The following is a 26972-nucleotide window of genomic DNA, read 5'->3' on the forward strand; positions in this document are numbered from 1 at the left end:
CTTGGCTCAGTCGGGCCCCTTTTAACACCGCTTTTGCTTCAGGGTGTTTCGTGTTTGTTTAGCACAAATGTCTCCTGAAGGCTGAAACAGCGGCTCTAAAAAATGTGATACATCTCTGACAAGCCCAGGGCTTCTGGTTTTGTTTGCAGAAGCAAAAGCAGTCTGGCAGCCTGATTATCCTCCCTTCCCCTGCCTTGCTCCATCCTCTTCCAGGCAGGAGGTCTGGAAAGCCTTTTTCTTGCTGGAGTTTGGGTACTGGGAAGGACAGAGCAGGTGCTGCACGGGGAGGCTGTGACTGCACCTGCACAGCCTAACGAAGCTGGTAGCTGCTAATTGCAAGGCAAGCGGCCTCGGTGCTGGTTTACAGATAAACAATGCTCTGGTTTGGGAGGGGTGTGAAGTGAGCCAGCATCCGTGTAGCATCACAAGTCGCTCCAGAATTTAAATACCAAGTAATTTGGGGTTGAGACTTGGAAGCTGGAAAATTAGGAAGCTGTCCTCTGTTCCATCCTTGACCATGGCATAGGGGAGAGTGTCCCACCACAGGAGGATGGATGGAGATTGCTTCAGTTCTCAAGGTTTTCTCTGACTCAGCCCCATGGAAGCAGGATGGCTCATCTGAAAAATGTTGATTCACAATGAAACCATCCTTTCTTGAGCTTGCAGAAAAGTCTGGAAAAGCTATGTGCAATAGTTCACAGCTTTTATTTTGACAACTAGCCTTCCAAATCCCTGCCTGTCTTGGGATATGTCCTGGGAATATTAATGTGGTCTCAGGGAAGCTCAAGGTATCTGTGCTCTCTGTGGTGATAGGTGTCCTAAACTATTTTTTTAAGCTAATTTTTTCCAGCCAGCTGGGGTGATAAACTGCAGGAGGGATTGTGTGAAGCATCAAATACGTGTTGGAGCAGACTGGTTGAGGCAGCATTATCTTGCCTAGCTGAAGCGTTGTGATTCTGCAGGACTAGTTCCTCTGCACATGGAGTGTAGGATTTCTGATGGCAGAGGAGTAGAAGGGGAGAGCCGGGGGGGGGGAAGTGAATGGGTGTATGTGCACAGAGAGAATACACATGGCATCTTAATACCTTTCAGCTCTGCTCATTGAGTGCTGATTAACTCCTAGAATTTAGTGCTGCCATTAAAAGGTTATTTACTACCTGGACTTCAGTGGTTGTGACATAATTCTTATGATGCTGTGCATCTCTTGCAGGATTAAAGTGGATAACTGCAATTGCCTCTAGAAACTCCCCTGAAACACTTGATGAAATGTCAACTATTTTTTTTTCCCCTTCCCTCTTACCTTTTTAGCTACAGGAAATGAAAAGGAGAGTCCTGTAAACTTTCAGAGTGGATCACAGGGAGCAATCTATAAACATCAAGAATATAATGTTACCGACAAGCAGTAAAACTAACATTAGGGTGATTTGCTCTAGAGCTGCTTACATATTGCTCTTCCTGATCCACTTTGAGAGTTTATGGTTAGGCTTTCTTTTTCATTTCCTGGTGCTATAAACATAGTGGCTGGCTCTGAAAGGGGCTCTGCCTGGTTTGCAGAAGTGACCCTAGTCCTACTATAACTTATCCAGCAGCTGATCTGTGCTGACATCCCAGTAAGTAAATACCGTATTAGAGCTAATCGCATACTCATGGAGCTAATCTGTGCTTAAAAATGACAGAGGGATGCAGCTGATATTTGCACAAGTTTCTGGGAGTGGTTTGGGTTTTTTCCTTGCTTGTTCTTTCTGCTGTGGAAATCCAGCTTGTACGTAGCTTCTCCTGCTGACCCACCGTGCTGGTTTGATGTTGGTTTGTATATAATAAATTGTCCCCTAAGCCTCATCTGTTCTTAAGCAGTAAGCTCCTCAGAGCAAGATATATCTGCTGTGCTTAGGTATATGTACTTGGGTGCTTTCTCTGTAATTTGTAAGTGGTGTGAGCCTCAGTGTTGTTACAGCACCAGCTTGTGACAATTGTATCTTAAATGTACAATTAAAACTGCACAGAGATGTACTGAGAATGAAACCAGGTTTAAGGATTGCAGGATTGGCCTGGGGTTTAAAAAGCTTCACTCAGCTGCTCTGGGAAAGCCTTTGTGTTACTCCAGGCAGGCCCCCCCTCCCAGGGCTAAATTAGTAGTGGTTGATAATAATTGATAATAATAGGCATTTGGGCCTGACACCTTTGTGTTCCTGGAGCTGCCAAAACTATCACTGGGTGTGGGTTTGGGAGTGATGCTGTGAGTTTGTGTTACTGCCCATCTGCTGAGATGTTCCCCACATCACAGCACTTGTGCTCAGGTGCTTTGGTGTCTTGGTGCTGTGTTCAGGCTCTAACCTCTCTCAGCTGTGCGGTGGGACCATGGGTGATGTGGCACAGCCAGCTTGGACCTGGTCCTTGTGGGTCAGGAACTCTCCTGGTAGGAAGAGAGGCAGAGGATGTGAGGAGCTGGAGGAGTTTCTATTTGTCAGGTGCTCCTGAGGAAGCTGGTGCTTTCATCTGAATAAATCCAGAGCAGAGAGCTGGGCTGTCGTGGGAACAAGGGTGATGGTTTGGTTTTGCTGCTCCTCTCCAGGCTGTTGTGGGCAGAGTTGGGTCTCCCTGGTCCTGCCCATCTGTCCTGGTTCTGGCCAGGTCAGAATCAACCTCCCCAAGCAGCCAGCCCAGGTGAACTGAGTTAGCCCAGGTGAGTTGAGTTGAGTTAGCCTGGGGTTTTCCACCCCTCCTGACATCACTTCCCTATAAAAGGGGCTGGGTGGGGAGGAGCACTCCTTCCTGGATGCCTGCAGAGCAGTCTGAGTGTGGCCAGGTCCTCTCCTCTCCTTGTGCAGCGCTCTGTAATCATCAGGTCAGTAAGGCACTCAGTGTTATCGTGGGGTGTGAGTGTAATTGGTTGTTATTGTTCTATTTTCATGGTGCTTTTGTCAGTAAGCTGCCTTTATCCCAACCCATGAAGACTCTGTTTCCTCTCCTCTGGGAGTGAGGGAGCAGCCTGTGGTGCTCAGCCACTGGTTGAGGCTGAACCACCACACCATCTGTCACTCCAAAGACAGCCTGTTCCTGAGGGATGCTCCAGCATCACCCTTGTTCCCCTCCATCTCCTTCCTTATGCTCTTCCCATTAAAGACCTCCTTTTGTTTTCTCTCCCCAAGCTCTAAGTTTTTCTCAAGCATGTCACGAGCAGGCAGCAAAAAGAAATGGGGGCTTGTGATTTTAACAGAAGAAAGCATTAACTTCTCTTGTGGCACTCTTGATCTTGAGATGTGCTTGCAGGTGGAGGAGCTGTTTTTAAGGAGCTGTGCAGATTCCTGAGGTGTGCTAAACAGTGCTGGCTGTTGTACCAGCAGCTGAAGCATAAGGAGCTGGAAGTCTTGCGAGCAGGATATTAAACTGACATTAGTGTCACAGTATGGGGTGGGAGTTAAAGGTTGGAGAGGTCTGTGGATGTGCAACACTATAGCTCTGAAGCCAATCTTTTCTCTGCTAGGGGAAACTAGCAGGAATGCTGCTGGGGAAGGGGGATGATATTCTCCTACGCAGTCCAGGTGTGATTGGAAGGATTTTGTTTTCTATGGGGTTTCTGTGGAGAACATGAATATTTATGCAAATAGATGCTTAATCCTTTTATTCAGGCTAAATTCCTGCATGGAGATGTAGTTTCCAGGTGAGACAGTTCCATATTTGCTGCTGTCTGTCTGTGCAAGGCGCAGTGTTCAGCGATAACCTTGCTGGAGAGCCCTTGGTGTGATACAAGCTCTCATGGGCTGGTGCACAACCCACTTGTTGTTTGGGGTTTGTCCTGTATGAGCATCATCCTTGAAACCCCCAGCTTTCCTGAAGTGTGTGGGTGGGTGCCTTGCACAGGGGTTTTAAAAGTGCTTTGCATCCTCCTCTGAATGGGATGACTGCTTCTGTGGCCCTGCTTAATGCCAAAAGCCTGTCACAGCAGCAGATTTTTAGGGTTGGGGCAGCAAAGAGGCAGGCAGACTCCTCTTTAGTGATAGATTTAGCCATGTTTCACCTTCCTCTTCCTTTTTACTGCTTGGTGCTTTCTTTGCAGTTACTTACTCTCCTCTTACCATTACAGCTAGAGACATGCTCTGTAATTGGATGCAATGTTCAAATATTCTATCCACAATCAGTTTGATGTCTCCTCCAAATCAAGTATTTGGTCAGAACTTGTGTCTCTAGATCATCCTGTTTGGCCCAGTGCTTTGAAGGCTTCCCAGTATGCAGCCAGGTCTGGGTTTCTTAGCCAAGAACAGCTTAGTCTTAACCTACAACTCTTTCTCTCCTAGATGCTGAAGGCTACTTGGCAGATGTACTGCAGAATGAAAACTTGAGTGCTAAAGCAAGGGACCAGGGGGATGCAATCCTCTTTGGCTTCCAGCAAGTCAAAGCCAGGTTTGTGTTGTCCACGTTACTTTCTAATCAAAGCACTTGGGTAGTGTCACCCCTTGGGGAGCCACGTGCTGTATTCAACTAACTGGGCTGTGCTTTGAAGGCTAACAGGCATCCAGGGTTTGGTGTGATGTGAGCATACCCTGCTTGTTGGTTGGTATGCTCTCCTCTTTAACCAGCTATAGGGCTGTCTGCTAAGCTGCTGTTTAGGATTTTTGCATTTCAAGCTAAAACTGGAGCCTTGGGCTGTGTCTGTGCAGCTCTTGGCATGTGGATCTCCGGTGCTGTCCCATTCTTCCTTCTCCCTCGTGCTAGAAACACTCTTGGGGGAGGGGGGTGTGGAAAATCCATCACACTTAGGGATGTGAATAAATCAGCGCAGCGTGCAAAGATCTATCCTGGCTTGCTGCTGCAGGTATCTGTTTCATGAGGGGCTCCTGAACATGGGTGTGCATTGCCTGGACTTTGATACAGAAGAGGACTTCTTGAGTTAAGGCTTGGGTCTGAACCAGATTCCAAAATCTCATGTCCTTGGGACTGTTCAAGTTCTGCATGAGAACATGAGCTGCATCCTTTGGATGAGTGAAACAAGCAAAGGTTGTCCTGCCACGCTGGGGGAAAATCAAGGCACATAAACAGGCAAGAGGTTGCTGGAGGCTTAAATAAAACTTTCAGCCTCAGCTGTGTTATATTTTTGGCTGGAAATGCGATCCAGACCTTGCTGTTAGTGCTCTAGTTATAAGATATGAGTTGTGTCACTTGAAGTTAAGACCTGACAATAAAACTCGGGGTGGCTGACTGATCTAAGCATCCAGCTTAAATAAAACTGCTGTCGAGTCCCCGAGAAGCAGAGAATTTTATCCTTTGGAAGGGCACAGCCAGACTCTATTCCCTGCAGTCCCACTGAAGAACTTTGCAAGATGCCCTGCTGTATCTTAATCGATCTTTCCTGCTGGCTAATTAAGCATCAGTTTTACTCAGCAACACGGGACTGTGTAATTATCAGCCTGGGTTGCCCTGAATAATTGAAACAAGCTGAACGCAGAGGATGGAAGCCTTTGGAAAAAGGGGCTGTAGCATATCTAATGGAACACTGGCGTGTGTGTGTTGCAGCATCCTGTAACACTGCAGAAGAAAGGGCCTGACTGTCCGTTTATAACGGATTGGTGGGGTTTTCCTGAGAAATTTCCACTCCTTGGCAGGTATTGATCTTGGATGGAAAGAGTTAAGTAAGCAGAATTCCAAACCTGAGGTGTTCAGACATCAATTCAAGCTTTTTCCCAACTGTCCTGCAAGTAGGCAACTCTGTCTGATTTCACAAATTAAAAATAGCATGGAACTTGATAAATGTTGGGGGGAACATGGCAAAGCTTGGCAATGCTGGGATGTTCTTGCTTCCTGAGGTGGTCTGTCCTCATGTGCTGTTAGTTGTGAGCGGCGCTTGAGCAGTGGGGGAAGATGCTGCTGTGACCATCATCCCATGGACCTCTGGCTTCGGTGACTTGCCCAAGGAGGAGCAGCCTTTAGGGTCCTGGGGCAAACTCAGCCTTGGCTCTTGGCTTTTTCTCAGCCTAAGAATATAATTTGGGGGAAAGCTTGCAGAGCAAAGCTATCTCAAAAAAAACAGGAGGCTTCATCGGGCAGCCTTTGCATCAGGGGGAGAGGTGATGTGCAAATCCCTCTTGGATGCTCAGGTTCAGATGTGGGTCTCAGTCCTGTTGTTTGTCCAAATAAATCACAGGTACTTCTGGAGGGGAAAGCAAGACCCTTGAGCAAAGACTAGAGAGTGCTGCTGACTTCCTACTCGTGTTTTATTGCTCGGTGGCATTTGGAAAGGGTGAGAAGAACAGGGTGTACGGATGTCCTTGTTCTGACCTGAGCCATTAACACAATGATTTGTGGTGGGAGATTACTGTAAAGATGACTGTATCTTTTTATTTGAAGGGATCTAAGCAGGTCTCGCTCGTGGGGATGAGACGCAGGTTTTGTCTCTCTTTGGGGAGTTTCCTGTGGCTTTTGTGGCGGGTGTTCAGGAAATCATCAGCCGTCGTCTTCAGGAAGCGCCTGCCTCCCCCCCCGAGCAGCCCCACTCCTTGTGTTTCACCTCTGTGGGCTGAAACGTGTAGGGTTTCATTATTTGGGTTCATAATGGACAGAAGTAAACTGCTCAACTACTGGGGAGAGACACGAGCGTCTCCGAAAGGGAAGAGCTTCATCTCCTATGATTATCCTGAGCCAGCCTCAATAACTGTTCCTGTAACTTGGCCGTCAGGCCTTTATATTGCTGCTCTCCCCACGGGCTCGTAACGTTCCCCACCAGGAGGTTGGCTGATGACTGTAATGTGAACAAGTGGTTGGGCTTTATGTCTCCACGTGCTACCTGGGAGGATATATTGTTCCCGTCTCGCCGCGAGAAGTGCGGTAGGTAGGGAGTGGATGGTGTTTGCAGGTTGTAATTTGGGTTTTTCCCCTTTTCTGAGGCAGACTGGGGAATTTTTTGCTCGAGGAGCCGTGTTGGAGGCATCGCAGGCGGTGGCTGTGGGGAGGCTGTCACTGTACGCCTGAGTTATGAGTCCCTGTACCGTTTTACTTTCAGAATTCATTTGGTTATTTAAAGTGCACTGTTGTGTTGAAACAGGTCTCTCTCTTGCTCATTTTTTCCCCTCCCTCCTTACTAAGTCAGGTCCTATTCCACCTCCTAGTCCCTTGTATCTAAATCCTGGCTTGGTTATTTTCCTAGTCATCTCTTTGCTTTTGAAAATATATATATATTTTTAAATTGCCTTCTTTGCATGGCATGTGGGAAAGCACAGCAGAGAACACAACTGGAGCTTTGGTCCCTGGCAATTGTGTGCGGGATGAAGTCTCAGCACAGTCGCAGTGACACCCATGTCCCAACCATAGGCTGAGGACTCTGCTCTACTCCTGATGGAAAATCAAAGTCCTTGTAATGGATAAACCCCCCATTTAACAAAGCAGTTCTGGCTTGGGGGAGAGTAGGCAGAGGATGTGGTGTTGGGGCAGAGTTTTGCTTGTCCTCCAGAAGCCCTAAAGGTGCTGGTTGCTTCTGGCTGAGGTCTGTTGGTGCTGAGGCTTTGTTTCAAGTTGCTCCTCAGGAGCATCACTGCTGTTTCTCGTGCCCTATCGCAGCCGGCTGCAGCACTAGCAGCAGATGTCTGACACCTGGGATGCATCGGATACATGACTCCTCTCAGGAACACAAGCCCATTCTTGTCCTTTGGCAAGAGCAGTAACAAAAAAACCCCCCGTCTTCTTGCTGTTAAATGACCTCACCTCAGCATTTTGACATGTCTAGAGCAGTTGCAATGGCAGGGGGTGTGATGGGGAGAATGGGATTTATTTAAAAATATGGAGATAAATAGTTCCTCCATCTCCTTGGAGTCGGCTGGTCATTTAAACTCCCTGTAGGAAAGCAAGTTTGCATTGATGGAAACAAATTCTTGGTATTTTTTTTTTCCCTGAGGCGAAATGTAATAGTGCTAAAAGGAGAGCAAGGCAGACCTGTTGTATATCAAAGCAGAAATGAAGAGAAAGGGGCTTAATCGATGTTGAGTTTCATGCATACACCCACTAGGAAATCCAAAATAGACACTGAAACTCTACCTTTAATTTGCTCCACTGCGGCTAAAGCCCTGATGTGAACCTGAGGTCCAATCCTGCTCGTCATAACCAATGCATAGGACCATTTTTTCAACATTCCTGCCAGCAGCAGGAACTCCAGCATAGACCAGGCTCTTCACCTCTGGATAACAAGCCTCAAAACCTCACTTTACTGCCTCGTTGCCTAATCCTCTTTAAAACTTATAGCAACATTTCCCATGCTGCTACAGTGCTATCAGTGAGGAAAAGTCTGCACGTGGTCTCTTAACTCTGCAATGACATTTCTTGTGTATCAGACATCTCCAGGTGATGTCCTGGGCTGCCAAGCCAAGGTCTGTTCTGGTCCTCCACAGTCGCTGTACAGCTGTGCCAGTATCCACACGTCAGCATCACAAATACAAGGATGCTGTGGCTGGCAAAGTGGTTGGATTCCCAACCTGTGAGGCAGATTGTTTGGTGATATCAGTCTCTAACGTAAGTCTGGGATGAGGGTTAAACATCTAATTCTGTAGTGATACACTGTAGCTGTCCCATAGTTTCAACTGGAGGGGTCTGAGATGCTCCCCGTGCCTGGGTATGTGTTTCTATACTCTGTTTTAATCTGACCTGCAGAAATATTTGTTTTCAGGGATCTAAACCTGGGTGACACCATCCCCTAGTTCCTGCTGGGTGTTTTACCCCATCTGGCCCCCAGTCTTACTGTCAATAAGAAACCCTGTACTTGCTCCTGGGGCTGGAACAGGATGGTTCAACCCCGATAGGAATTGTCAGGGTGAAGGCAGCACAGCGTGACTGCCTCCAGTTTGGGTGTCACAAACCAAGAAGCTACTGGTTTTATTGGTCTACAGGTGTAGCTCAACTGTAGCTGTTTCAACACTGGGGGAACTCTGCCTAATTATCAGGGGGAACTTGATCCTTCCTGTGCCAAGGTAGGATTTTAAGAGGCACTAATGGAGATACAGCCAAAATTTTGGCTCTAAGCTGCGTGTTTGGCCTGTTCCAATAAACTTCTAATCGTATTAACTGCATTTATTACTTCAATTTTCAACCTTACTTTAAAGTTTTAAGATTGAAATTAAAGAAAGTGCAATTTCAGGGTAATTTTGCTTCATTAGTGTAAATGCACTGCCTGTAATTTCTACCAATATTATACTCGTTATGCTGAATAACGTGTGATACCAAGATAAAAAGGAATTTAAGAATGTGACCTGATGGGCAGATAATTGAGCTCAGCACATTAATGCCAGGGCTGGACTATAGCCCCACCACATTGTCTTTAATTAGGCAAAGTGCTGTTCTCCTCCCTCGTGCTCTTCAGAGAGCTGAAATTTATTTGCTCAGCAAGGAAAATGATCTTGCTGAGCAGGATTTCATTCACACTTTGGCTATTAAATACAGATTTGTTCTGAAAAAAAAAACAACCTAAAAGCAAGTCCATGTCACTTCAGAAATGCTCAGCAGGTTTCAGATTTGCATTTTTTCCATCCCAAAAACGAGCTCCTTGAGTTGTGTGTATTTTTTTTCCTCTTTGGGTAGGGGAGATGTGGTCCAGCTCAGCCTCTCCCCACCCTGCCCCAATCCATCTGTGCCTGGGTGTGTGTGAGCACTGGCATTCCTTCAGTTTCCACCAGTCAAGTTTAATACAGACCATGGGGATTATTTCTTTTTAAAGTCTGGTAAAGGTTCTGTTAGGATGTTCCCAATTTATTCTGTAATCTCAGCAGGGGATATTTTTTCCCCCCTCCTTTTTTGGGGTCATGCTGACGAAGGAACTCTCTCATGTTAATCTACAGCATGGCAGGGGCACAAATTCAATTCAGCTGCTATCACATTCTACCTGCTTTTCTACCTGGGGTGAACGTGGCCGTTGGCTCTGCCCGTAATGCAGTTTGGTGCCTTCTGGGTTAGGCTCCTTTCAGTAATTTGCATCATTTTCCATTCCAGCTGATAAAATTACTCCTGTTTCCCCATCCATTTCCTTGGGAATGCATTGTTAATCTGAAACCTGAGGACTGTAAATGATTGAAATTGTGTAACCAGAGTCCTTGCATAGCTGCTTCTGTAACGTTTAACTGAGAAATGCATTTGAAGTGGTTTGTAACTGACTTTTGCTAATGGTGAGCTCCCCAGTCCCATTTTCATCCTTTTTTTTTTTCCCTGCTTGAAATCTTGTACAACATTGATTTTTTTTAAAGTTTTTTTTTTTTTTACTGAACATTAAACCCCCAACAAATACCCTGCACCAAACAAATTAGACTGTCTTGGAATATCTAATTTAATAACATCTGTGGTGATATTAGTGTTCTTAATTGGACAGGAAAATACAGGAAATTTCATTGAAACCTGACTTTATTTTATGGTTCCTGCTGAAATTGAGTCTGAGAGGAAAGTGGGCTTTAGACTTTGGAGCTGCAAAGAGGAGACCATTATAACCATCAAGTTTGACCCCCTGCATGTTACAGACCGTAAGATTTCAGAGAGAAATCTTTGCTTCTAGCCCCAGATGGACCTGGTTCGACTCCCTCAGCTCTGGGATTTGCTGCAAGCTGGGGATGCTGGTCAGCAAACTTGGGTTGTGGGTGGGAGGAGTGGGTGTGTTAATCACCCATCTTACTGGGTTTCTGCACACTGGTGGGGTTTGGGACACCATGCCCCCCATGCAACAGCCCTGGGGTAGGGCTGCTGCTGGAGTCTTGTGTAAAGGTTGGAAATGTAGGGATAAACCCAAATTATCTTGGTGCTCCAAGAAAACATGAGCTCTGGGCTCATAGCCAAGGGTGAATCTAGACCTAGTATGGCATAGTACTCACCTGGGGCAGAGGAGGGTTTCATCCTTGTGTATTCCAGGGTTTAATCTGCCCACCCTTTTGGAACAAGAAGGGGTATTTCTGGCTTTCCCTGGCTTAAACACTGCTGTTGGGGTGGTGGGAGTGTTGAAGTAACTACTGTGCTGGTATTCCTGCAGAGAATGGAGTCCTGCTTGGTCAGGCCTGGCAGTCTGCTGTTAGCTGGGGGTCAGGCTCTTTCTAGTGAAGTCCTTCAAATATATCAAATGGATCCAAATACATCTATTCCCAAACCTTCTGATTAAGAAAACGGATGAGAAGCTTTTTACTTTGGGTGTTTGAGATCTAAAAATTAGTGCTTCAGGAAGAAAATGTCAAACCTTTGCCCAAAGCACCCAGCATCCCTTTCAGAGGGTGTCGGGTAAGGATTAGGGCTCTGGTTTCTGAGGTATACTGCTTGGCCCAAGGAGGGGATGTGTGTGGAACAATTACAATTTATTTTAATTATTTGCTGTGGGAAATTATTGATTGTGAGGTTCAGGGGAAACCACCTGCAGATCTGAAGGACGAGCCATTGTGTGGCTGCCTGTTACCCACAGACGGGGTGTGTTGAAGGCTTAACACACTTGTCAGTTAGTACTGTCTTAATTGGGAACAAGAATCATAATAAGCCTCAGGCTCTGTACTTTGGAGAACAGCCCAAGATGATGAACCACCTCCTGCTAACAGAGTTCCTTCTCTGTCCAGAAGCTTCCTTTATTCCCTATCTATAGGTTTGCCCTTGATTTGGGGCTCTGGATGAATGTGAACTCTCCCTGTTGGGTACCGAGGCTGTTGTAGCCAAGGGGGTGTTTTGCCCAAATAATTTGTTAATGCAAGGAACAAAACCAATATTCTGATCACCTCTGAGAACTGAGGAAAATACAGCTTGCTGAGTAGCTAAAGCTGAAGTTACCTGCAGGAAGGGATGGGGGAAACAGAACCTGGAAGTCATCCTTCCCCTCACTCTGTCTGAGGGACATACAAACCATCAGGAAGAAAGCAAAGAAATCCTATAAGTGAACATACTCAAAGTACTGTGGCATCATATGTGGGGGCCTTTTGAACTCTCAAGATAAGTAATTTATTCAAGACTTTCATGCAGGCGGTGGCAGATGAAGGAATTAGATCATTACTTTTTCATCTTCCATAAGAACAAAACCATCTTCCTCCCTCCTCGACTCCCGATTAAATTTTAAACTAACTTTTATTCCCTGCTTAAGGCTTTCCAGAGTGAAAATGATCAAAGCATGAGATTAAACACACATCCTGAGCTGATGAGATTAGACTTTTTGACTGTTTCTTTATGCTTTAAAAACGAAAAAGAAAAAAATCTTTTTGGTATTCTCCCCCCCCCGCCCCCCCTTTAAATTTGATCAGAGTGAAGTTAACATGGGCTTGCTGGTCCAGTAGGAAATGGAACTCAATTTTACATTTTTTTAAACCATTTTACTGTATTAAAAATGACAGAGGTTAGAAACAAAGCTCTTACACTTTTATTGAACTGGAATTAGAAGTGACAGAAAATCATTTTGGTCCTAGTGCAGTAAATGTTATCACTAAAACATGTTCAGGGGAGATTAGGACAGTCTCTCAAGCACAAGAGACAAAAGTTCACAAAGCAAGAAGTGATTTTGCTGTCCTTGTCTTGCAGTCATTTATTCAGGAGACAAAAGTATTTTGGTTTTGGGGCCTTGTTGGACTTGGGAGGGGTGGGGGGGCAATGCGGGTACCGCTCCTCTCGAGGAGCAGAGGTCGAGCCCAGGGAGGGGAGGGTTCTCAATGCTGGATGATGCTTGGCTTGAGTAACACTTAATGCTCTTTGGAAAGAAAAGGATGGAGCTGCTCTGACAGATCCACTGACCTTGGGTAGGTCGTGTCCCTTCTCTGGGCTTTGGGATGTAGGATGGATAGCAAAGAGCATCCCAAGGCCCACAGAAATCTGCATCCTCTTCTTGCTCTGAGGCACAGTGGTGGTTTGGCTCTTTCCAGTATGATACAGCTGTTATTTCTCCCTGGGCCTCTTCTCCCAGGAAAGTTTCTTCTATCTGCACACTTCTAATTTTGTTTTGTCCAAAGCAAACAAGTCAAATAAATATTATGCCCTTAATCAGAATTCTGTTGTTGTTTTCTAATTAATCTGTGTCAGTGGCTTGAATGTTTGTGTTAAATCATTTTCTTCATGAAAGCTTTTAATGAGCAAACAAATTGATTGGATTTTTACATACTGGATTCTTGCCACTGATGCCTATAGACCAGCCCTTTGTTACACATCTTGCCTGTGAATGGGTCACTTTGTGGTTTATCCCCAATCCTTGATCTGCTTCCAAAACTCACCAGTGCTGTTCCCTTATTAAAATAACTTGGATGTCAACCCAAGATGGGCTCAAAGTCTGAGAGATGAGGAAATTGTAGAGGGTTTTTATTTTTGGCATGGCCAAAAGCAAGCAGGGTGCACACTGCTGCTGTGGGGGAGTGTGCAAGGTGAGGTGAAGAGGAGAATCACAGAACAGTTTGGGTTGGAAGGGGTCTTTCAAGGCCTTTAATTAAGGCTGCAGAGCAAAAGGTCACATAAACCTTTGCATTTGGACAGAGACTGGTTCTAATGGAAGGAAACTGGCGGCCTCTGAATTTTTTTTCAAGCAGAGGAGATGTGCAGGAGGTTCCTTAGGTAGCAGAGGATGTCACAGGGGCCAACCAGCATCTGTAGGACTCATGATACCTCATGAAGCATCTTGCACAAAATGTGTTGACCGTTCGCTGGGTTCCTGGCAGCACTTCTGGCATAACTCTCCACCCATCTGTCACTTACTCATCAGGCTGGAACGAGTCATTAAGAAAATAATGGATGCTTACCTCTGTCTCTTTTTGGTCTTTTAGGTACCACTTGGATTTTCTGCCTCGAGGTGAGTACAAGCCAGGGAAGGAGGGGTGGTTTCTTACTGCCCTGAGCTCACATAGCAGAGAAGGGCTGGGTGTGGGTGGTGTTTTCTATGCAAAGTCAACAAAGAGAAGAGCTTGAACTGAATATACACGTGTGGTGGTTCTTAGGGGTGGGTGGGAAGGGGTAAAACTGTAGTGGGAGTTAGGGTTAGTACTCTTCCTGGGCAGTGGAAGGCCATTTCTCTTTGCACTTAAGAGTGAATAAGTACAGAACTCTGTGGTGCTGCCACAAACGTATCGTCTGGGATAAACTCAGGGAATTATTCTGCGAAACTTCTGTCTCCAGAAAAGGTTTAAAGTTCAGGAAGGGCAGGATATTCCCATGGGCCATTGACTTGGGAGTAAAGGCCGTTGAGTAACCTTCAGCAAGTTTCCCTGGGTCTCATTGCTTCGTGTTAACCCGAACTTGAAACTGAATCAACCTCCAGGTGTAGACAAATGGTCAGGCTGTAAATTTTTCAGGACCGTGACCATCTCTTGTTATGTCTGTTAACAAGCTGGGAGATTCCGATCGTGACTTTGATCTTCATTCCCACAATAATGTGGGTGATGATTTAAACTTTCCAGGGTGCCTGCAGGTCACCAGCCGTGTCAGTGGGTACTTGTGCAGACCTGGGGCAAGTGATGGAGATGTATTTGCTCAGGGTTGACCTGGAGCTGCTTGGGCTCCGTACAGGATCGGTGGAGCTCAGCTCCACATCCTGGTTTGGAGCGTTGGGTGCAGCCAAAGCGTGTGGTTTGGTGGGTGGTTCACCCTTTTCCCTCAAACACTGGTTGTGACACATGAGCACAGGCAGAAGGATCTGCCAGTGTTCAAACAAGATGGGAGCTGGGGCTGTAATAAAAACCCTTGTGAGTGTTCCAACTCAGCTAATCCTTCATTTACTCCAGGAATAAATTCCAGTATGTTACCTCCTCGAGCAGGGCCCGCTTCCAGCACATCCTGTCTGTCTGGCAGCACAGAAATGTCAGAAATGCAGCAGCGTTGCAATTCCCCCTAGAACAGTGTTATCACATTTTAATATGAGCCTCGGTGCAGCCTCGGTGCTTCTAATTGCTTTCAAACCATTGTTTTCATGCGTTTGGTTGATGAACCCAGCATCTGGCATCATTTGAGAAAGTACAACAGACAGCTGTGTTCAAAATTAAAAAAAAAAAGAGTGAGAGAGGATTAGAACACATAAAAGGGCTCAAAATTAGATTTTTTTTTTAATTTTGAAAGTTCATACAATTGAAAGGGTGGAGGAGGGATGCTTTTGTTCTTTTGAAGTAGTCTTTCTTCTTTTGTAGAGTTGGAAGCCTAAGTAATATTAGGATGATTTGTTTGTAGAACTGTGTGTAGATTTGTAAATGAAGTGCCTAGCTGGCTTAAATACCTGTTAGGAATTACTGTACAGGTGTTTGGGTCTTTAGGAATGTAGATATCTCTGAACGTGCCTTGATGTCATCTTTAGCACATTTCTTTTTCAGAATAGTATTAGTTCAAGGAAGGAGCTCAGGAGGAAAAACATGGGCTTGGGCATTACCCTGAGAGCATCAACTCCAGGTTGTGATACCTCGCTGGGAGAAGGAAGGGTGGTGATGAGAACTTGGTATGTGCTGAATGGAAAAGAGCCAGAGAGCTACAAGGTGGAGCTTGATTTTACAGGAAAATGTTTCTATGTGCCTGGATGTATTGGTAAGAGGACTGAACAACCCAGGCAGAGATCAGCTGCACAGCCAGGGTTAGATTAACTGCATCAGCCTGCTGAAATAACAGACTGATGTGGCAAAGGAAAAGGCTCCTGAGAAGATTTGGGATTTTCTTTGTAATATCTAATAAGCAGCTTTTCTAAAGGGTATGAAGCCCAACTTGTGACCACATCTGGGAAAGGCGGTTGAGCTCCTTGAACTCAGAGCCCTGCGAAGAGCAAAACCTCAGTGATTCCAGCTATCCCAACTTGTTGGTTTCCAGTATTGGCTGAAAATAATTCTGGAAGAGGAGTTGGGCAGGCCAGTGTAGTTTCAGGGGTGTGTAACTGAGCTGAGTGTAAGATGCAGGATGAGTTGCTGTGCCCAAGTCATGGGCACTGAGTGATGATGTTGACTGCAGCGTGCGGCTGCAAATTATTTTTTGCCTTGTTCCTTTGGTCTTCTTTGAACAGAGCCCCAGGGTGACTCATGTTTCCTTTTGGAGGAGGGTTGACTGCCTATGTGAAGCATTATATACACTTAATATATTTTATGCATGTGTACCCTTGCTGTCTTGTAGCAACCTCCCCTCTGTGGAAAGAGAGCTAAGGAAAGTTGGCAAAGAAAACCTGGAGAGGACGTGGGTCAGTGGTAGCCCTCCCCCAGGTTCCTCTTTGCTGTTTCCCCCTCTCCTGACAATTCAGGGCAGGGAAAATGTTCTGCTGGTTTTTTGGTTTGGAAGGATGGTCTGAGGGAGCGGCGAGAGGCCGTTCTGGGGTACTGCAAGAGAACTGGAGTTCCAGAGGAGGAGAGGGAAACTGGGGGGGAAGAGATGAGGGTTTGGGAAGAGAACGGGGGGATGTTAGAGAAGAAAAAGGGTTTTGGGTGGCTGAATGATTGCTGTGGGTCAGGCTTTGCTGGAATGGGGCTTTGTGCTAAATTATTGTCACTGGTGTGCTTCAAAAAATCCATCCCCAGTGGTTTTGTTGGAAGTGCTGTGTATCCTCTGAATAGCAGCATTCCTCAAAATATTCCCAAGGAGACAACACACACAAGAGCAAGAGCATCGTTGTTCCCATTTATTAAATTTAGGAAAACTGAGGCTCAAGAGATGCACTTGAGGTACCAGAACATCTACAGGCATGCGCAGGAATTGGGTCCAGATGCTGCTCCCAGCTCTGTGCTTTAACCCCAGAACCTGTTGCCTCCCTGAAGCATAAACATATATGAATATATTGGATTAAGTATAAATGTTTGGCAGGGAGGTGGGGTAAGGGACTAGCTGGGATAAAAAGCCACTTAAAATTTGGGATCCTTCATGTTCTGTAAAAGGATTAAGTAACAGCGTGGAAAGTCTTAGTAGGCCACTTACCTGATGGTATACACTGTTTAGATGAAGTGCATATCGTTTTACCTCTGTTGGCCCTACTTTGGCTGGGATGCAGAGCACTTCATGGGCTGCCAGTTATTCTCGGGGTTGGATGTCGTAGCAGAGCACAAGGTGTGTATACACCCCAGGCTGGCCTGTAGCTTGCTTTCATTAACTAGCATCATAGCCACGGCCTCGAGTGTTAGATTTATGAAGTAGCTTTTCTGTCTAAAGCCCCAAACCCATTGAATTGAACCGAAGCTGAGCTGGATGGGAGGCGGAACTGAGCGTTTCCCTAAACCTCTGCTCCCTGGTACTGCATATTTGCTCCGTGTAGTTATGACAAGTACAAGTAGCAAATCATTAAAGCAGCAAAAACACCGTCTTTACTGTAAAGATCCCCTTTGAAGCCGAGGCGGAGTGTTCCTGAATTAATGGAGTGCACAGTGATTTTACTAAGTTTTATTTACAAAAACCCCTCTTTGCCTTCATGCCAAGAGCCTCCAGCTCAGCGGTGAGCGGGGTTCACACACAGAAACCCGCCGGAGATTTATGATGTGTTTGAAAACGCAAAGGAAAAAATACCCAATTGACAATATCTGTAACATATTGTTAAAAATATCTATTCTATCTCCATGTGTGGAATTCCCCTGCTCTGTAAACACCAGTGCCAGCTACAACCCTGCAAATGTCATAACACCAGGAGACAAAAAGAAAACACACAACATTTTCTACGAATGCCTTCTGAAGGCTGAGCTGTGTTTGGGTGGCGTGCGGAACCCAGGGTTAATTAATGAAAAATCAAATATACACAAAGGCATGTGTTCTTTAACTTAAAAAAAAGAAAAGCTTTAATATCAACACTTCTGACAGCTCCCTTTATCAGCGCTGAAGCTTTGCTTCCTGCGGCTCTGAGCACGCGAGGTTTTTGCCTCTGTGTATGTGTTATATTCTGGGCAAACTAATCTGTGTTAGAGGCAGATTTTTACAGCGAAAAGAGACAGTTTTTTTGCCTCGAAATCCCTCCTGTTTCATAGTTTTGCAAACTCTGAGCAGCTGCACAGCTTTGCTTTTACACGGACTTATAAATTATTCCGCTACCTAAGGTGCTGTGCACAAATCTTGGAGGCGAGGAGCGATTACAGGAGAAAACAGAATGCTCTGCTTGGGAAAATGTCATAGGTAGGAGGGAAGTGCCTGTGCTCTGGGAAGGGCTCTGTGGAGGTGTATTTTCATTTTTATTTAGAGATGTGCATAGAAAAATCGAGAGGCGGGTGTGACTTTGAAGCTGTTACCATTGTGTTTTGAGTATCCAAACCAGAAAACAGCCTCCTGTTTATCACAAAGCTTTGAAATCCTTTAAAAAACTGGGAATCTGGGCCCAGGGATGCAACAGACCTTGCAGCATCCTTCAGCTGGAGGGGACAGGAAAATTTGGTGGGATGCTGAACATCCAAGTCTTGTCCCAAGATGGGGCTGGGATGAAGTGTCTCAACCCAGACTGCTCCAATGAGCACCCTTGAACAGTTCTGTAGTGGTCAGGATTCTGTTCAGCGAGCTGTGAGTGCGCAGTAATTAAGAGGGATATGTTTACCCTTGATTGAAGCTTGTACTGTTGTAGTGTAAGGAAATACAGGAGGCTTTTTTCTGTATTTCTGGAAAACAGTCACTTTTTTTCTTTTTGGGTGTCCTCAGTGCATGAAATGAGGGGAGGAGAAGGGAGAAGCCTCCCAAAACAAACATGTCAATTGATTTAAGTTAAAAATAATTGGATTTACTGTTATCAATCTTGACTTGGAGTCAGGAAATGAAGAACTTGCAGAAGTTATAACAGGATTGAAAGACCAGGTAAGGGCAGCTAGCAGTTTGGCTGGGTTGTTCTGCAGTTAATGTCAAAACTTTCATGACCTTTATTAAGAAGAATTAGGTTAATCAGGAGGGCTTTTGAACTCTCTTTAAACCAGCCCGTTGATTCCAAACTTCTTAGAAACTTGAGGAAAGCTTCCTGGCTTGGATTACGAGGTGCTTCTTGGAGATCCCGACTTCATTAATCAAAGTGTTGAAGTTACTCGTGGTCCTTTGAAACCCATCCTGAATTGTAACGCCTTGGGCAGGGCTTGCCCTCATCACTCCCATTTAGCAGCGTCCCGTGCTTCCCAGGGAAGTTCAGAGCACACCAGGCTCTGAAGAAAACAGCGATGCACCGTAAAGGAGGAGGAGGTATAAAATTGTCAGTAAAGATGCTTAATATACAGCAGTTTGGGGAGCCCCAGTAAGTTAAATATTAACAAGTTCTATTGCTCTCACTTTGGTCAGTTAATAAAATACTCCAATTATTAGATTGTCTAAATTGCCTGATGGGCAGCTTTGGAGATAGAGAGCCTTCTCAAATGAACCCTCTGTGTTTTCTGAACTTGTTTGTGTAGTAGGAGCGTGCTGCAGCTTTCCTTTTTATAAAGAAATCTCAGGGGTTATTGTAATGTGCTCGGCTGAACGCGCAGCCCGAGCGATGCTCTGTGCTCGTGCAGAACTGAAGAACATTCAAGAAATTGCCCCACTGGGGATAGAGTAGGAGAGTGTTCACATATACCATCACCTGAGTGTTTGCACGGTTGGTAATAGACCTTCCCACCCCATAAAAATAGGGGAAAAGGATGTGAATTCTCTGTTTGGGCCATTAAGGCATTTTGGAGCCCTTAGGAAAGGGGAGCAGGGCTGGCAGAGCAGCGCTGGCTCCTGACTCCTGGGTCTTCCGAGCCCTTTGGCTGGTTTAACTCTGAGGTTTCCAGTCTCTCCCCCTCTCCCCACAACGATTTCTGCATCGCTTTGCGGAGCTGTAACCCCATCCAGTAATTCTGCCTGACTCCATCCTGAAACACCAACTGTAAAATCATCTTTGCATTATCATAAATGCCTAATGGGCATCTTCTCCGGTCCCTGGAGTGCCTTGTGCTCCGCTGGCCGCTCCTGGCTTTGCATTCACTGCCTGGGCTTACTTCCTTAACAGTGAAAATCGCTGCAGATACGGGCAAGACAGCCTCCTTGTGTCTTGTCATTGGAATATGCTCGCTGAACTCCAGCTCCCTCGTGGGTTAGTTCTCTTTATTCCTCCTTCTCCTGGAAGAGTTTCAGCTAAGGAAGGAAATATGCTGAACCTACTGACACCTTACTCAAAACTATTTGCCCCTGTAGCCTCCCCTTCCCTATCCAAGGGTGCTGACATCTGAATTATTTTTAAGACCCCAGACTGTATTTTCAGGACTGTTTGTTAATTATTGCACCCCACAAACGTGGGGGTCTGGCCTCCCAGACACTGTTTTGCTGTGTCCCTAACAGAGCTGGTACCTCAGAAGATGAACCAAAGCATGGATTTGTGATCTCCCTGTGCCTCAGTATCCCCATCCTTTAAATGAGTAATTTATGGTAGACAGAAATACAAACTGTGTGCAGCTTTAGGCTGGTATTGCTCACTTTAGACAGGCTTTTGTATTTCACTGATGTGTTACCGGGTCATAAAAGGAAGAATAAATCTTGTTTACTTGTTTACATCCCGTGGGAATCTTCTGCTGTGCTGGGTTTCAGGCTCGTCCCTAGCAAGACTGATATGGGCTGTGCTTCCCCTGTCAGGCAGCTGTTCTGTGTAGCTGCTGCCCGCCTGAGAGGCAGAATGAGCGGTGCTGCCTTTGCTGAAAGGATGCCAAGGATTGGGAGAGGGGAGCTGTGGGGGGAGGAAGTTAGAGGGGGATGGAGGGATGGATGGATGGGGTGAGCACGGCAAGAAAAGGAAGAGAAAACCAGAGAGGAAACCTCAGCTGGGGAGTGACACAAGGGGCTGGCTGGGATGGGAAAATGCAGAGTGATGGGAGAGGTGCTGGCAGCTCAGCAGCTTCTTCTATTGGGCAAGGCTTGCAAGTTGTAAACCTCTTGTGATGTTTGGGGGGGTCTTTGGTGTGTGAGTAGGACTTGGGTCTGCACTTGGTGTAACTTGGTGGGTTGTTTTCCCCCCTTTTAGCAATAAGCCCATAATCACTGGCAGGAAGACACTGGGTTGAACATTAGCATGTCAGATTAAAGATCAATGAATTAGTAACATCCAGGTTGTTTTCTGTTTCATCTGATCATGGAGCTTCTTTGCTGTGTGAGGGAGAGAAAGTAATTTCACCCCAGTATGCTCTGAGCTGCTCAGCCTCCTGCAGCTTCAGTCTCTCAACGCTGAGAGATGAAAACTTGAATTTCTGTTGGTGTAATAAAATACTTGGGCCCATTGCAGGGCTTTGATTTTTATTTTTTTTAATTATTTGGTTTTTTTTCCCCTGGAAACAGCAGTGGGTTTTGCCCAACCCCACAAAAAAAAGAAACCCCTTTAGGAAACCTACTGTTGCATTGCCCGGCTCCTGCTTGATGGTTTTTATGAATGCCAGGAAATGTGTTGCCTTTCTCTGTCCATCGGTGGGATAAGGCTGCCCTGGCAGCAGCCGTACAGGATCCGGGGGGGCTGCGCATCCCCCGGCTGATGCTGCGCGCTGCAGCCCGACCTGCTGGGCACAGGGGCTCATTGCATCCCCCACATCCAGCCCAGCACTGCAGCAGCGAGCCTGCTCAAGAGCTTTTCCACTTACTAGTTGGTTTTTAACATAAGTGGCGTTTTTAGTGGGTCATTAATTTGCTTTACTACGTGTAATTAGCAAAAAAACTGGATACTGAGTGAAGAAAATTAGGCTTGGACTGCATTCACTTGTCAGGCAGCCAAGACCTGTTTGGGTCGACGTTTCTAAAACAATGATAAATCTGCTCCTCCTGTGCACGAGGAGGTCCCTGGCTTTGCTTTTTGACCCCGTTGCCGTGAGGTAGACCCGTCCCACTGATAAACCACCGCGTAAGCAGAGATGGGTCCTGCTCTCACCATGGCCTTGCAGACCTCTTGAGCCAGAGACAAAGTTATTTCCTTCCTGTGCCAAAGGAAATCTTTCTTAAGTGGGATAAAGGCTTTGAGATCTGGAGGTAAAGAGATTTCTCCTGTAATTGGGTAACAACGCCGCTGTTGGCCCAGCCAGGGGAGGGGAGGATGGACCAGCATGTGCATTGCTGTGATGTGCAATAGAAAACACAGGATTTTCGGGCAAATATAAGGCTGCTGAGGCACTGGTGCTGTCAGGAAGTCAATACTCTGCATGAGCAAGGTGCAGAGAACCCGCATCCACCAAACCCTGAGCTCTGATTCACGTGTTAAATCACAGGGGCGAACTGCCAGGGAGCCCAATGGGCGCTTAGGAGCTGATGAAGCCTTTAAGGCATTCAAAAAAAAGAAAGCAACATCATACATTTCCTAGCACATAAATGTGTTTAAAAAGGTATATAATTTATAATAGCAGTGTTGACAGAGCTTTAACTACATTACAAAAGCTAAACTGTGATATATTTACATGTGAGCAGTACTTACTGTGTGGGTGCGTGTCTGTTGATGTGTTTCCATGTGATTCTCCATAATTTCAGCAAGTGATTGTAGTCGGGGATATTAAACTGTGGTATTGATAATACTTTTACAGCTCTGCTTTGGGAAATGCATTACTGCTAAATTAGTCCCTGAAAATCTAGAGATATTAACACTGTCGAGCATGAAGGCAGATGGGATTTGGATCAGAGACCTTTATTTGTAGTGTGATGCGAAGGAGTCATTACTTCAAAGCAGGAACTTTGTTTCCTTGAATATTAACTGGAGTTGGGGATTTTACTTCCGCTTTGGCATGAAGCAGCTGATCATAAAAGCATAAATGGAACTTGCTCAGTATTGATTTTTCTCGTGTTCTAAAAAAGATGCTTAATGAAACTCAGGGTACCTAGATAAAGACCTTCACTGAATGCAAAGTAAGCTTAATTGCAGTTCCCTTAACAAGCTGCTGGAGATGAATTTCTTTTTTCCACTGCAAAGCCCCTTCACCTATTTAGATTGTTTCTCTTCCTGTGTGCAGCAGGATGTGTTAATTCACCTCTGGTTGGGGTGGGGTTTCCCCCCCCCTCCTATGCAGGGTAAACAGATGCTTAACAGAAGGAAAACTTTAGTTTGGGGGGTGGGGAGGAAGGGCAGTTTTTGTGCAGGGGGAAAAAAAGTTAGTCTTGATTTTTGAGGCCTTGGTAAGAGGTGTTAATCTTCATGGCAACTCTCCTTTTGCAGAAGCAGAGGTGGGCATGGGAACATTTCCCGATACCCTACACTGGGATTGAAGGGTTTTGGTATTTATCTTCAGGCCCATCACCTGCTGGGTCCTACCCCTGCTCTGGCACAGTGGCAGGACTTTCACCCTCCAGTGCTGCAAGCCCCAAAGCCAGTAGGAAGGGCCAGTAGGCTCAGGTTATTCCCATCCTTGCAGAGAGCAGCAGCAGTTGTGCAGAGAGAAGCAACAGCGTGTTCCCTGATGCTGGTGACCTCCTTCTCCCATGCGTTCCGCCTGTGCTGCTTGCTCACAGCCCCCATAACGCTGAGTTGGGCTCTTCTCATTCTCCTCTGGGGAGTTTCTTCTCCCCCTCCCATGCTGGGGGGGGCTCCCCAGAGGCTGCATCTCTGCCTGATGTCTGTGTGACACCCGTGGGTCCTGCAGAGACCTGCTGAGACTGATGGGACCTGACTGATGCTGCTGTCCGAAGTCACCGCGCTCGGCATTGTCACCCCCTCTTCTGGGGACACCCCTGTCACCAGAGACACAACTTGTCCCCTCTGCAATTTGCCTGGAGTCAATACGTATAAAGCCCGATATCTCTGTTAGTCGTGCAGAACCCTTCAAGCCCCTCTGCTGCTGCTGCTGTGCAAGAAACTGTTGCCACAGAAGATGTCAGGCAGCTGAACCACAGCAGAACTTGTTCTCTTCTCTTATTTTTAATCTTTTTTGGCTTTCCTGAGCCACAACTATCACAAAACAAGGAAGTGGGGTACTTAACACCCTCAGGGGGAGCCAAGCAGTGCCAGGGGAGCCCCCAGATGAGGTGTAAGCCCAAGGAACCTCTTGCTCTTTCCCTTAGAGTCAATCTTGCTTTTGTTCATGCTCCAGAGCGATAAGTTGGGGAATTTTGCTGAGGATTTGAGTAGGAAGATAGAGCAGCTTTGCGTCAGGTGCAGAGTAATTATTTGCTGGGGTTCTGTGCTATTTGGTTTTTATTCCCTGTGTTTTCATTAAAAGCTAATGAGTTTTTTCTTCATTCAGAACAATAGCTTGGCCCCTGACAAGTTGTCGGTTATTTTTTCTGCTTGGACTCAACTAGCTGTTGCTGCTCCATAAACTTTATGGAGAAGTGGATTAAAGCACAAGAAGTTCTCGTAACGTGAATCCAAATGGAAAGGAAATAGGATTTTGGTTTAAGTAGCTTTTTTTGATCTCTTTTTTTCTGTTGCTGCAGCTATAGCTGGGGGTGGAAAACGTTGCTAATCCTAAACCAAACCAAATGCCTTCGTGTTGGCTTGTGTGGCAGCGGCTCACGGGACTCGGAGTCCTGCTGTGCTTGGTGTGATGGACATAGGTGTGTACTGCAGGCTGGGTGAACTGGAGGGGATATGGCCTGTAACCCCACTCTTATGTAGGAACAGCAGGAGCGATTCCAAATGTGGTGACAACCACAGTATTTCATGCCTGGGAATTGTCTGCCAAACCAGAGAGCTCGATTCTTCCCCGCAGTCGATGTGTGCGGCCGGCGTCTCCCACCGTCGAAGCTGGTGACTTATTCCTGCGAGTAACCTTCCCCGTTGGCTCCTTGTTCTTGTTCCAAACCCTTCCCCACAGCCAAGGTGTGAGCTGGGTGTCCTCAGTGCTGCCGGTGGCACTGTGCCGCCTCCTGCCAGTCGGAGCCCGGGCCGGGTTTGCTGGCTGTGGCAGTAATCCTGCACCTGTACGTCGTTACGGAGCCGCCTGGTACCGCCGTGCGCGCTGGGGGAGCCGGGGTTAGCACGACGCAGTCGGGTTGGGAGGAAATGATCCTCACCAAGAGCTGAAGGGGTTTATGGAAGCTGCTTTGCAACGCTGGCATCATCACGGGTAGGTGAGGCCGCGGCGCTGAGGGAGGCTCCTCGTTAGAAGGAACGCTGCGTCTCCCTGTGATGCTGAGATGCTGTTTGGCTTTTTTAGAGCTTTTTCTTATCTGAGGATCTCAAGGTGACACAGTAAAACAGGGAAGAAACATCCCCTTGTCACACACAGCTGAGCCAAGTGCTGAAATGGCTTCTCTGAGGTCGGGCGGTTGGTGTGCTCAGGGATGTGCTTCGCTTCCCAGTCTGGACAGTGGAGCTGGGAGGGTCAATCTCCGCTTTTGACTCCTGGTTGTTGAGTTTTTTCCCTTATGGGGGTGTGTGTATGAATTTCAGTTGGCTGTAGCATAGAGGAAGGTGCTTTGCCTGCTCTTTGTGTCCAAGCAGCAGTTCGCAGATGGAAGGCAACTACCATGTCATCTCTGGTGATGTCTGATCCTGCAGGAGCAGTCACAGCCTGCTCTTTTGGGCAGAGAACCTGCAGTGTTCTTGGCATGAGAGATGAGCAATGCAGATGTTGAGTGATGCACCTCCTAAAAGGAGAGAAGTTATTTTCTGAATTGCCTTCCCCCTGCCACCCCCAGAATCCGATGTTCTGCGCTGCGTGCTGGGATGGCTGCTGGAAGAAGATGTCATCATTTCTTGTGCTCTTCCCCTGTTAGGAGAGTTGTCACAACTTCAAGGGTGGAGACTGCCAAAGACCCCTCTGTTCTGGCACTGAGCCCCCCCAGGCCTTTGGTAAATCTCAAAGTTGAATCTTCAGCAGATTTTTAAGACCTTTGAGCTTACAGTATCAGCAAGGTTATTGTGGTGTCTGGCACCCAGTGTGATTTGGATTGGTTTTAATTTTTAAGGACCTGATCTGTGGGAAGAAAATCTTATGTGTGTGATGTTCCTCACAGCCAGATTGTTCCTTTTGGAGAAGAATTAGAGTCTTCTTGAAAATCTGCTCTCAAATGCAGGAGCCTGGGGTCTCTGAGAGCTTCGTGCAAGGGAAGGTTCTAACCTGGGATGCTGAAAATAAAACACATCCAAAATATTATGCCATGTCTTTCTGCAGCTGGAGACTTGATGGCGTCTCTGCTGTGTTCCTTGGTGGGAGGAAGAGAGTTGTAACCCTTGTTTCCAGCCCTAGGTCCCCTTTCATCAGTGCTTGATTTAAACTGTGGAGCACAGTTCCTCTGTTTGCTGAGATAAAACTTGTTTTTAGTGTTTGAACCCAATTAACATCAGCTGAAAACTCACCTTTCTTGTTGTTTGTTGTGTGTTGAATGAGTAAGCAGCTGTCTTTACCTCTCTTATCGGCGGTCTGGGCTCTGTGTGTTCAGGAAACATAAAGCAAAAGCTTGAAAGGCCACTTTTCTGCTTTGTTTCTGTGAGTAGTGTTGTCTTCTGTAGGTAGGCTGGCCCCATGCCATCTATATCAAAGTTCAATACTAACCTCTGCCACTATCTGGGTGCCTTCTACATCATATCCACTGTTGACAGCAAATTCCCCAATAAATATCCACTTCCAGAAAAGTATGGGGGGGTCATAGCTCCTGTCTGCACACACAGACACACGCCTGTCATTGTAGGGAGTCAACCTTTTCTTCCCTGCCACTCTTCAATTAAGAATCTCAAAGCTTTTCCTACAATACAGGAAGAATACTTGTTCTGGTGAAGCAGGAGTGTAGCCCTTCGTGATGGTTTACTCACAGGGCATGTGTTGAGGGTAAGAGCAAGGAATTGGACTTAATTCTGGTAGTCTGACCCCAAGGTTGGTGTTTCCAGCGTCCTCTTTGTAACCCTCCAGGTTGTGATGTCTGTACATACCCAGCATGAGTGTTCTTGCAGCAGGAAGGCCCCTAAAAGGATGAATCTGACCTTAAACCCATGAAAGTGGCTCTGTGGTTTGTAGAGAACTTCAGGGGAAGGTGGGAATCAGGAGGAAATGTATCTCAGGGTGTAGGCAATAAGATTTGAGTTTAGAAATGCGTGTTCTTCACTAAAATCAGGTTCTCCTCATCGCTCTAGGAGAAGATCAGCATGATGCTGGCTTTGGACAGGACAGTTCTGACGAAAACCAGACCTGGAGTTTTGCCCCTTCCATGGCATCTGATGCTTCATTTCCACCAGACTTCCAGGATGATGG

The 26972-nt window shown here is 46.3% G+C and overlaps 1 long non-coding RNA gene across 1 annotated transcript in view; it reads left to right on the plus strand.

Moving 5' to 3' along the window:
• The window catches only part of LOC311201039, a 27515-nt gene extending 543 nt beyond the window's left edge, over positions 1–26972 (plus strand). The window contains exons 2-3 of the long non-coding RNA XR_014617848.1: positions 13725–13750; positions 26855–26972. This is a non-coding gene — a long non-coding RNA (uncharacterized lncRNA). The remainder of the gene's footprint in view (positions 1–13724; positions 13751–26854) is intronic.

Source organism: Gallinula chloropus, assembly GCF_964237585.1.
Source record: "Gallinula chloropus genome assembly, chromosome: 26".
NCBI lineage: Eukaryota > Metazoa > Chordata > Aves > Gruiformes > Rallidae > Gallinula > Gallinula chloropus.